The sequence below is a fragment of the Stomoxys calcitrans genome, chromosome 5 (genome assembly GCF_963082655.1).
Source record: "Stomoxys calcitrans chromosome 5, idStoCalc2.1, whole genome shotgun sequence".
NCBI classification, from domain to species: Eukaryota; Metazoa; Arthropoda; class Insecta; order Diptera; family Muscidae; genus Stomoxys; species Stomoxys calcitrans.
The window spans coordinates 101,751,349-101,763,647 of record NC_081556.1 but is presented as its reverse complement, the minus strand read 5'-3'; the positions used below and the strand labels follow the sequence as shown (position 1 = coordinate 101,763,647).

General features: G+C 38.6%; 1 protein-coding gene across 5 annotated transcripts in view; it reads right to left on the bottom strand.

Annotated features, from left to right (window-relative positions):
- The window catches only part of LOC106091574 (uncharacterized), a 77,025-nt gene that overhangs the window by 29,826 nt on the left and 34,900 nt on the right, over window positions 1-12,299 (bottom strand). For 2 of the 5 annotated variants that reach the window (XM_013258125.2, XM_013258128.2), the window contains exon 1: window positions 3,521-3,764. The exons of 1 other annotated variant lie outside the window; for it this stretch is intronic. The gene's annotated coding sequence lies outside the window, so the exon portion shown is untranslated. Of the gene's footprint in view, window positions 1-3,520; window positions 3,765-12,299 lie in introns of those variants that run through there. 2 more of the 5 variants (XM_013258130.2, XM_013258131.2) reach the window with 1 other exon arrangement.

Genomic DNA, 12,299 nt, shown 5'->3' with positions numbered 1-12,299 from the left:
TAAATCGAGAGATCGGTCTATATGGCAGCTATATCCAAATCTGGACCGATCTGAGCCAAATTGACGAAGGATGTCGAAGGGCCTAACACAACTCACTGTCCCAAAATTCAGCAAAATCGGAAAAAATGTGGCTTTTATGGGCCTAAGACCCTAAATCGGAGGATCAGTCTATATGGCAGCTATGTCCAAATCTTGACCGATCTGGATCAAATTAACGAAGGATGCCTAAGGGCCTAACTAAACTCACTGTCCCAACAAAATCGGATAATAAATGTGGCTTTTATGGGACTAAGACTCTAAATGTCTATATGAGGGCTATATTAAGATATACTCCGATATAGCCCATCTTCGAACTTAATCGAACTTTAACGAAAGTTTCAGGTCAATATCTCTATTTTTAAAGACTGTAGCGTGATTTCAACAGACAGACGGACGGACATGGGGAGATCGTCTTCGATTTTTACCCTGATCAAGAATATATATACTTTATAGGGTCGGAAATGGATATTTCGATGTGTTGCAAACGGAATGACAAAATGAATAAACCCCATCCTTCGGTGGTGGGTATAAAAATCAATTTGTGTTTGTAGGTTTGTTTGTTTGTGTGTTCCTTATAGACTCAGAAACGTCAGATCTCGGAGATGGGTGGTGCGATTTAAGCGAACTGTTGTGTGCTCCATTATAGTAACCTAAAAACTAAAATTTGGTATCCAAATGTCGGATAGGGTTTCTAGGGGGGGAGACACCAATCACGACAATATGGGACTTAAATGAAAGGTATTTAAGATTATCTGATACGTATCTGATATCCATTTGTCGGACCAAATGTTTGGGGGACAACCCCAACCCCTAAAAACCCCCCTAAATCGGACATATTTACCGACCATGGTAATATGGGACTCAAATGAAAGGTATTTGCGAGTAGAATACGAATCTTATATCCAAATGTGGGACCACGTTTCTGGGGGTCCAACCCTACCTCAAGATACCCCCCAAACAGGACTTATTTACTGAACATGGCAATATGGGGCTTAAAAGGTATTTGAGTGAAGAATACGAATCTGATATCCAGATGTGGGACCAAGTGTTTGGAGGGCCACCTCTCACCAAAAACATCCCCCAAAGATGACAAATTTACGACCATAGCAATATGGGGCTCAAATGAAAGGTTTTTTGAAGTAAAGCACGAATCTGATATCAATGTTCGGGAAAAGCGTTTATGGGGCCACCCCAACCCCATAACACCACCCTAATGGGAAGTATTTGCTGACCATTGCAATATGAGGCTCAAATAAGAGGTATTTTAGAGTAGAACCCTAATCTGATATAAATTTTCAAAGCAAAGTCACTGAGTGGCCGCCCCATCCCCCAAAACACCCCCCAAAGCGGTCATGTTTGCCGACTTAAAAAAATGGGGCTCAAATGAAGGATATTTGGGAGTAGACCATGAATCTGATATCAACATTCGGGACCAACTGTCTAGGGGACGTCCCTCCACCATAACAACCCCCAAATAGGACGTATTTGCTCACCAATACAATTTGGGTCTTCAAGACAGTGGAGCTCGATACAATAACGGGACATATTTGCCGGCTTTTTCAATAAGGGGTTTAAGTGAACGCTAGTTGAGATTAGAAACCGAATTTGATATCCAATTTCGAGGCCAATGGGGTTGAAATATATGAGAATAGAGCACGTTGCTGATATATTTTCAGAGCTTAGTGATTGGGGGACCACCCCACTTCCTAACACCCCCCCCCCAAAAACGGGCGTATTTACCGACCAAGTCAATGTGGGGTTTAAATGAAAAGAATCGGGGATAGAGCAAGAATTGAGATCCACTTTCGGGACCAATTTTCTGGGGGTCCACCCTTTTCCCAAAATACCCAATAAACCATCGCAATATGGGACTTAAATAAAGGTATTTGGAAATAGAATTTGATATCCAAATGTAGGACCATGGACTTAAGGCATCACCCCTTCTCCAAAACACCCCCCAAAGGGTAAAAATTTTTGGACCATGCCAATATGTGGCTCAAATGAAAGGCATTTGAGATTAGCAAACGAATTTGATAACCAATTTTGGGACCATTTGTTTGGGGGACGCATCATCCTGTAAACTTTCCCCAAAACCAATGACAATATGGAGTTTAAATAAATGGTATTTGAGAGAAGAGCACTATGCTGATATTTTTTCAGGGCCAAGTATCTGAGGGATCACCTCTCACCCGAAAACACCACTAAATCAGACATCATGAGAACATCGGGCTGAAATGAAGTATTTTAAGAATGGAGTACATCTTACATCCAAACTTAAATTCGTAGACCAATAAAGATCATATGGGATTCAGATAATTATATTGTTAAATAGTTTGTCAAGCCATATACTATTTTCGTAGCATGGTATTTTACTAAAAGCTCTTTCATTGTCGAAAATAAATATTCCAAGGAAACTTTTGGTCCATATAAAGTAAAAGAAGGTGCAGTGGAGCGGGCCCGGTTCAGCTAGTTTAGATATAACTATGGATACAGCAGTAGAGTTATAATAAAATAGGAGGATTATTTTATCCTTGTTTTTTAGATATTCTTAGTTATCCAAAATTTTAAAATTAATTTGTCTACAAAAAAAGCCAAAAGTTTGGCTTTATCTAGCATCAACGAATGAATAGCTTGCATAATGTCCATGTGTTTGGGTACGCAGAGTTCGTTTTCATCTCTTTGAAATTTCATCATCGAGTTTCCTTTTTCATACTACTTCCCTATTCGTTTTCCTCTCACACATAAGAGCATTGACCCCACAGTGTACGTTAAAAGTATTAGCTCTTTGGCATTGTTATACAAATCACTAAAATTGTTTTATTTCACTGTACAGTAAGGGAATATGGCACAGTTTCACCATTGTATACATGATGTATAATTTATATTTACATAAATAATTTTCAAAAAAAAAATTCCTAACCTCTCCTTTGATATATTGGCGGATATTTCAAAACACATCATCAACACCACCAGAATGATTGTGAAAACAAAACTCAACAAATAAAAATTTAAACACATTTGCCGGTATTGACATGTGCTTGAAAATAAAACGAACAATCGCCATCAATTGAATTAGATTTGATCTAAAAACAACAACAACACCCCATCACCAACAATAAAAAAATACATCATTGAAATGGGTCAGCAGCATTGGCATTGACCTTGCTTAGGCTGCGGTCGCTAATTGAACAAGAAAAGTGATATCACATTATACACAGTGTGGTGGCAGCAAAGCCTTTAGATCTTTGCTTTGCTTGGTGATAATTTCATGGATAGTCACTGTAGTTCAAAGCGAAACAGATATGCAAAAGTATCAGCAGGCAAGCGTCAGTGCAAAAAAAAAACGCGTGCCGATGCTGTAAAGTATTGATAACGGTTGATCGACATCTTAGAAAATATATCAAGTAGACAACAAAGAAAATCGACAAGAATTATATGAAGACAAGATAAGAGTAAAGAAAGAATATAGGGAAAAACTTACCGATTTCACTTGGATGGAAGGTTAATCCAAAGCAATTACAAAAGATTGATTTCAACTAAAAACAAATTTCTTAAAAATTCTTTCGAAAAAATGTTTAGCTTTCGTTGTGTAATTCACTTTGGCACACTTAACTAAAATGGGGGATTTAACCGAACTTTATAATAAGAAGTTATCGATTATCCATCAACAAATCGTACTCTGCAAACGCACTTTGCTACCGCCCCGCAGTCCAATTAAAAATTGACTAATAGTCTGCATTCATTTTATTTGCCTCTTCTGCAAAGTCCGACTCATTTCAATTATCTTTGGAGATTTCCAAGGGATTTTATTTTATTTTTTTTTTTTTTTTTTGAGAGAAAGAGAGAGTTTTGTGTGGTTAATATTCTCTCACTCTCTCTTTATCTCTTTGTTTTATAAATTTATTACTTCATGCGGGGATGCCAGATTTTTCCAATTGTCTACAATTTGCTATTTTTAACTCGATTTGGTGCAAAGATGATATGATATGATGATGAAGATATTATTATACACTCCACCATAGGATGGGGGGTATACCAATTTCGTCATTCCGTTTATAACACTTCGAAATATGCGTCTAAGACCATACCAGGAAGAAAAATGGAAAGTCTTTTTTAAAAATTGACGCGTTGCTGATGTTGATCCTGATTTTTGATCATCATGACATTTTAAGTCGATCTAGCCATGTCCGTCCGTCTTTCGAAAGCACGCTAACTTTCGTAGGAGTAAAGCTAGGCGCTTGAAATTTTGTACAAACACTTCTTTCTAGTGTAGGTCAGTTGTAAATGGGCCATATCAGTCCATGTTTAGATATTTATTTATTAAAGGAATACCTACACAACAAGAATAAATCTTATAGTTATAGTGGAGGCTTATAAGAACATCCATGTATCCTTCTTAAAAAATAATAAAACAATTTGTAAAGGAATGAACATTTTCAAATATCATTATAGAAAATAATTAAAATAAACTTTAGAAATTTGTGAAATAGTCCAAATTAATTAGAATAGGTTAGAAAATAATATTGTTTAAAAGAAAAAAAAATTAAAACAGCTAATTACGATGAAAAATGGAAAGTTTTTTTTTTTTTTTTTTAATTGACGCATTGCTGATGTTTTGGAAATTGTGAGGAAGAGTATTCCAAAGACATATGGCACTCGTAAAAAAATGTCATTCTGCTCCTCTTTCTAAAAGGGACAAGTTCCCTACCCCTTCTGGATCGGGCAAATTTGTCATGGAAGTATTTAGATGTTTGCTTCCAAATGATTTTATGTAAGACAAATGGTAGAGATTTACTAGATTGTTGAAGCTACAGCCATAAAGGGAAGTAGCCAAGTGAGAAACATGTTTAGTCCTTCTTATAAAGGGTGATTTTTTTGAGGTTAGGATTTTCATGCATTAGTATTTGACAGATCACGTGGGATTTCAGACATGGTGTCAAAGAGAAAGATGCTCCGTATGCTTTGACATTTCATCATGAATAGACTTACTAACGAGCAACGCTTGCAAATCATTGAATTTTATTACCAAAATCAGTGTTCGGTTCGAAATGTGTTCAAATTTTGACAAATTTTGTTCAGCGATGAGGCTCATTTCTGGTTGAATGGCTACGTAAATAAGCAAAATTGCCGCATTTGGAGTGAAGAGCAACCAGAAGCCGTTCAAGAACTGCCCATGCATCCCGAAAAATGCACTGTTTGGTGTGGTTTGTACGCTGGTGGAATCATTGGACCGTATTTTTTCAAAGATGCTGTTGGACGCAACGTTACGGTGAATGAACACATTTCGAACCGAACACTGATTTTGGTAATAAAATTCAATGATTTGCAAGCGTTTCTCGTTAGTAAGTCTATTCATGATGAAATGTCAAAGCATACTGAGCATCTTTCTCTTTGACACCATGTCTGAAATCCCACGTGATCTGTCAAATACTAATGCATGAAAATCCTAACCTCAAAAAAATCACCCTTTATTATAGACATACCTAATAATGCTGTTGGATACTTCATTTGATTTTCGTTGGCTTAGTGTATCGCAGTTTGAAAAAAGTTCACATCCATACTTCAGACCAGGAATTAGTCATGTCATTGCTAACAGAGCTCGAATTTCAATTGGTGTATAAGAGTGTGTTATTCACAGTGCACGCAGCTTTGCATCACAGTCACTTTCGATTTCTGGGGATTCAGAAATAAACCATTTGCTGTAGTCCTCATATAGACATGAGGTTTGCAACGCCTTCACTAATATTATTAACAGCTAAGGAATAACTGAACGTCATCAGCATACATACGGATTTGGCTATGGACCAGCTGGGTAGGAAGATCGTTTGCGTAGAGCGAAAAAAGAAGCGGATCCATTATTGAACCTTTTGGAACTGCCTTAGGCACTAGAATTGGCTCTGATATTGAATGACCTACGTACACTGACTGTTGCAGATTTCTAAGATATGATTGAACAAATTTGAATTAGAAGTAGCGCTAAAATCGAAAAATCTTCTGATCTACATATAAAAGTTATGATGATCAATCGAGTCGAAAGCCTTTGAATGATCTAGTAGGACGAGAAAAAGAACATTGCCATCATCGATTCTAATTGATTCCGAAACTTCAACTAATGCACTAACGCAACAATGATGGGCACAAAACCCGGATTGTCTATCAGACAACAAAGATTCATGATGGAGATATTTGGACATTTGTTTATGCAAAATCTTCCCGAAGATTTTCGAGAGGTAACATAATATAGAAATCGGACGGAAATCATTATTCAATTTAGGGATTGGTATTATCTTATATTTTCCAAATAGTCGGTTATGCACCGGTGATTAGAATTGAATTAAAGAGATGAATAAAATAAGGTAGAAGGTAAGGAATTAATATTCTAATGAATCTTGGGTCAATGGTATCAAGACTTATAGCATATGACTTGACTGATCTAAGACAATGTAAAATTTCGCCGTACGATACACAACTAAACTCAAAACTGCAATCATCATTTGTGCTTTCCGAAAGCCTATTAGTGTCTTGGTAAAAAGTCGAATCTATATCTAAGGTCGGAATATTAACGAAAGTTTCATTTAATCCATTTCTATCACCATGGTAATTAGAAATTGCCTTGAATTTTCCAATCTCGATATCGTTTATAACCCTCCACTTGCCTTTCGTGTCTAACGCCGAATAATATTTGGATGAATAATATCGTAATTTTGCAACACTAATGAGTGCATTAACTTTATTTCTTGCCGTGCGGAATTCCTAATAGCTGCCATATGAACCGATCTTGGTTTTTGACTCCTACAGCTTCTCGAGGGCGCAATTCTTATCCGACTTGGCTGAAATTTTGCTGTTTTATTTTGACTTCCAACACTGTGTTAAGTATGGTCTAAATCAGTATATATCCTGATATAGCCGCCATATAAACCGATCTCCCGATTAGACTTTTTGGGCTTTTAGAGGTCCCAATTGGTTGAAATTTTGCACATGTCATTTTGGTATGACTTCCAACAACTGTTCCAAGTATGGTCTAAATCTGTATATAACATGATATAGCTGCCATATAAACCGATCTCCCAGTTTAACTTTTTGAGCCCTTGGTGGGAAAAATTATTACTCGATTTGCATGAAATTGTGTAGGTGGTGTTTTTCTGTGAGTTGTGTTTTTATATTTCTATACGATTTATATACTTTTGTCTAGGCATTCGTTAAACAAATAAATAAAAGAGAACAATTGTGTGTGGTACTTTCCACATAGTACAAATTACAGCCCTATCCGTTCGTGCTAGGTAAACCATTCACCATTTCATTGTCAAAGTAGACAAATTTCAAATGTCATGTTATGAAAACTAAATACTGAGGTCGAGTGCGAGGCACTGTTGCTAACGGATTAGTATTGGATTGACGGAACCCTAGAACTGCCATCTGGAAGATCATGTTACACGGATGGATCAAAGCTAGAGGATGGAGTGGGCCTGGGGTCTACATTGAGAACCTAGGGACTGAGATCTGTTTTAGACTGTCTGACCATAATATGGTCTTGCAGGCGGAGATCCGGACGATCACAGAATGCGTGAAGTGGAGTGGTGCTAACGCGAGGACGTCGAGTGTGAACATCTTTACGGACAGCAAAATTACCATAAGGGCAATAACAACCAGAACGTTAAGAGCACGAACAGTCTTGCAGTGTAAGAAGGAGATTAACGCCTTCTCTGAGGATGGCAAAATCTGCATCGCTTGGGTGTTGGGCCATAACGGAGTAAGGGAGAATGAAAAGGCGGATGCAGTCAATAAACTTGGTTAACCCGAAGCCTTTCGGGTCGACGCAGTCTGAGTTAAGAGCATGGAACAGCGAAACGGTCGGTAGGACGGCGAAAAACCTAGGGGGGTATCCAGACCGTGAGAAGACGGGGCTACGAGCTCACTTATGTAAAATCGGTGCAGCAAGCAATAGCATGTGTAGGCATGCGGGGAAGATGATTATAGATACCGACACTTAGAGTGGGGACACTATACCAGACATGATCGAACTTAGGAGAGTGGCATGAAAAACAAATAAGAATTTTGTAAGTAGCACGGAATTCCCCACTTAGATTATATTTTTCGATCTTTTTTCCGATCTCCCGATTTGCTTTCTTGAGCCCTTACAAGTCGCAATTTTTGTCCGATTTGGCTGAATTCAATTTTTGATCTTCAAAATTCCTGCTCTATCCATTCGCCCTGTTCAAATTTCACCCATTTCGTACATTTGTTGTACTTTTTTTTAGTACCTTAAATGAGAAAAATTTCCAAAACCTGATAGTCACCCCGTTAAGGTCGACATAGTGTACATAAGATCCAGAATTCAGAGCTCTAACTCCATTTACAAAAAAGTGCCAAATATTGGGTTGCCCAAAAAGTAATTGTCGGTAATATAGTCGGCGTTGACAAATATTTTCAACGGTTTGTGACTCTGTAATTGCATTCTTTCTTCTGTAAGTTATCAGCTGTTACTTTTAGCTTGCTTTAGAAAAAAAGTGCGCGAAATTTTGCTTACATTTGTTTGTTTGGCGTCAATTTTAATATGGGTACCACATGTATTGAAAGAAATTCATTTAACAAACCGAATCAACGCTTGTGATATGCACCTTAAACGGAATGAATTCGATCCGTTTTTAAAACGAATCATAACTGGAGATGAAAAATGGATTGTTTACAACAACGTTAGTCGAAAACGATCATGGTCCAAACATGATCCAAACCACTTCAAAGGCTGATATCCACCAAAAGAAGGTTATGCTGTCTGTTTGGTGGGATTGGAAGGGTGTGGTATATTTTGAGCTGCTTCCAAGGAACCAAACGATTAATTCGGATGTTTACTGTCAACAATTGGACAAATTGAATACAGCCATCAAGGAGAAGCGACCAGAATTGGTCAATCGTAAAGGTGTCATATTCCACCAGGATAACGCTAGACCGCACACATCTTTGGTCACTCGCCTTAAATGGTAAAACTTTCAGCAATGATGAGGCTATAAAATCGCACTTGGTTCAGTTTTTTGCAGATAAAGGCCAGAAGTTCTACGAGCGTGGAATACTAAATTTGCCAGGAAGATGGCAAAAGGTTATCGAACAAAATGACAATTATATGTTTGATTAAAGTTCATTCTAAGTTTTATTAAAAATGAATTTATTTTCTTTTAAAAAATCCGCTATTACTTTTTAGGCAACCCAATAGTACCAATTTCGCCATTAAACGCACCATTTCTCCCACTACTCGTACTATTTTGCAAATTTTTTTACCAAACCTTTTTCTTTGTGATGCTCTTTAATTTAAGCCCAAGAACATTCTCCAAGCTCTATCCGCTCGTCCTGGGCAAATATAACTCTTTTTCGTACTATTTGGCACTTTTAGTCTTATCCCGTGCCTATGACCCAAGACCAACACTCGTGCAAAAATTTCATGATTCTAGCTTCAGCCGTTTTGGCTGGGCAATGATCAGTCTGTCAATCACACGTAGATAAATAGATTTGGCCGTCGTGAAAACCAAAGACGGGTCTACATTCTAAAAACATTAAAATATTGAGCTAAAATCTTGCGCCGATTTTTTTTTTTCGTGGACAGGTTAAGTTCAAAGTTGGGCTATATCAGACTATATCTGGAGGTTTTAGGCCCATGAACGGCGCATTTATCTGAAATCTAATACAGTTAGTTGTGTTAAGCCCCTCGTCATTCGTACAGAGTATGTCTAGATCATACTTTATTTAGGTTTAAGTTCTTGCTTCCACAAAAGCCGCATTTGTTACCCGATTTTGCTGAAATTCATTATAGTGAGCTGTGTTAGGTATCTCGATTTCCGTCGCAAGTATGGTTCATACCGCACCATAGTTGGATATAATCCCCACATAGATCGATTGTCCAACTGAACGTCTGCCACCCATAAATGGCGCATTTATTATCCGATTTCTGATATTGTGCACTTTTGCACTCGCTCAAACCAATTGTCGAAAAACCTTTTGCACTGCGTTTGTGACATCTCCAAAACATGGTTATTGAATGCTTCAACAGCATTTTCTGGCGGCGAAAATCATTGACCACGCAATTCAAAGTTAATGTGAGGGAATAAAAAGAAGTCATAGGGTGCAAAATCAGGGCTGTATAACAAATGACCCATCAATTCGATGTTAAGGTCGGTCAAAAAGGTGGTGTGTGAAAGCTTGTGTTGGCCGATATGTGCGAGATCTCATTGATTTTAGGCAATCAAATCGTGATGTATCACTCAGAATTGCCCATCCTATGTTGCTCAAGAGGAACAGTCGACCACATAATCAATTTTACCACTATTCCTGATGGAATCGATTGGAACTACGATATCCCCGGTAACAGAAGTTACATAGACTTCTATACGGATGGTTCCAAACGAAACGACCAGGTGGGCTTTGGGGTGTACTCTAAAGATCTAGAACGGGTCATATCGAAAAGGTGTGTGTATCAAGCAGAGATCCTTGCAATTAAGGAAGTGGTGGAATGGCTAAGATATTATGTCATTACGAAGATTGACATTAATATCTTCTCAGACCGCCAGGCAGCCATTAAATGCCTGGAGAACGTATTTCTGAACACAAAACCCGCCCTCGACTGTCGCAGATCTCTCAACGAGTTGGCTGAACCGTTCGAAATTCACCTGTTCTGGGTGCCGGGCCACAGAGATATCCCAGGGAACTGTAAAGCGGACGAGCTTGCGAGACTAGGAACTACCCTACAAATTCCAGGGATACTGGATCTGTGGGTATGCCTCTAGCGAGTAAGCTAAATTTTCAGGACCCGGCCGGAAGGACAACGAATGATAGATAGTCACAAAGAGGGGGGGCTGTGAGTATTCCACAACTATGTGGCCTAATCTATTGTAGACTTGAAGAGGTCTACTGCTTGGCTGTCATTGGCTAGAACAGATGTCTCAGTCATTGTATCCTTCATGACAGGGCTCTGTCTAATCGGAACACATACTGACGGACTGAAGGTTGCCAGTAACGACTTTTGCAGAAACAGTGAGGACATGGAGGAAGAAGAGACTATAGAACTTCTTCTGTGTGTGTGTCCCGAAGTAGCAGTCAGAAGGAGTTACACTTTAGGATCTTATTTCTTTGAAAACCTGTCTGAACATTCGCAAGTTGTTGGACTTTTTAAAGTGATCTGGATAGTTCAATGGTGGGAACTAGAAGACATCTTCCTTCTTCTGTTCCAGTGGTATCACAATGGACGAAAGTGTGGTAGTGAGTCTGATGGCAGACTGCCACTTAAACCTTACCCAACCTAGTAGGGGATAACCTCCACCATAAGATAAGGGGGGTATACTAATTTCGTCATTCTGTTTGTAACTACTCGAAATATTCGTCTGAGACCCCATAAAGTATATATATTCTTGATCGTCGCGACATTTTATGTCGATCTAGCCATGTCCGTCCGTCTGTCCGTCCGTCCGTCTGTCTGTCGAAAGCACGCTAACTTCCGAAGGACTAAAGCTAGCCGCTTGAAATTTTGCACAAATACTTCTTATTAGTGTAGGTCGGTTGGTGTTGTAAATGGGCCATATCGGTCCATGTTTTCATATAGCTGCCATATAAACCGATCTTGGGTATTGACTTCTTGAGCCTCTAGAGTGCGCAATTCTTATCCGATTGAACTGAAATTTTGCACGACGTGTTCTGTTATGATATGCCAAGTATGGTTTAAATCGGTCCATAACCTGATATAGCTGCCATATAAACTGATCTCGGGTCTTGACTTCTTGAGCCTCTAGAGTGCGCAATTCTTATCCGATTGGAATGAAATTTTGCACGACGTGTTTTGTTATGATATACAATAACTGTGCCAAGTATGGTTCATATCGGTCCATAACCTGATATAGCTGCCATATAAACCGATCTTGGGTCTTGACTTCTTGAGCCTCTAGAGTGCGCAATTCTTATCCGATTGGAATGAAATTTTGCACGACGTGTTTTGTTATGATATCCAACAACTGTGTCAAGTATTGTTCAAATCGGTTGATAACCTGATATAGCTGCCATATAAACCGATCTTGGGTCTTGATTTCTTGAGCCTCTAGAGTGCGCAATTCTTATCCGATTTGAATGCATTTTTGCACGAAGTGTTTTGTTATGATATCCAACAACTGTGCCAAGTATGGTTCAAATCGGTTCATAACATGATATAGCTGTCATATAAACAGATCTGGGGACTTGACTTCTTGAGCCTCTAGAGGTCGCAATTATTATCCGATTTGCCTGAA